General features: G+C 44.3%; 1 protein-coding gene across 1 annotated transcript in view; it reads right to left on the reverse strand.

The window, feature by feature from the left end:
- The window catches only part of FHAD1 (forkhead associated phosphopeptide binding domain 1), a 136,615-nt gene that overhangs the window by 4,186 nt on the left and 132,133 nt on the right, over nucleotides 1–296 (reverse strand). The window lies entirely within an intron of this gene.

The following is a 296-nucleotide window of genomic DNA, read 5'->3' on the forward strand; positions in this document are numbered from 1 at the left end:
TGCTGACGTTCTATGGTTTTCTCTCTCCTCTCTTTTGGCTCACCTGGAAATGTGAGTTCTGCATCTATGAGTTCTTCACCATCTCTACAAACATCCGTCTCTTTATCACAGAAAGAATATTGACAAAATTTAGCTTATGTTCTTCTTTGCCCTTTGCATCAGAGAAAAATGGATTTTTCTCAACCTTCAGATGCTACCCATTTGGATGGAATGTTGAGCCTTCCTAGGTGAGGAGGTGAGGATGGAGGTCTGCAGAAGGGGGTGTGGCTTTGGGGCAATGCTACACTGTCCTGCTG

The sequence above is a fragment of the Lipotes vexillifer genome, unplaced genomic scaffold, assembly GCF_000442215.2.
Source record: "Lipotes vexillifer unplaced genomic scaffold, Lipotes_vexillifer_v1.1 scaffold496, whole genome shotgun sequence".
Taxonomy (NCBI): domain Eukaryota; kingdom Metazoa; phylum Chordata; class Mammalia; order Artiodactyla; family Lipotidae; genus Lipotes; species Lipotes vexillifer.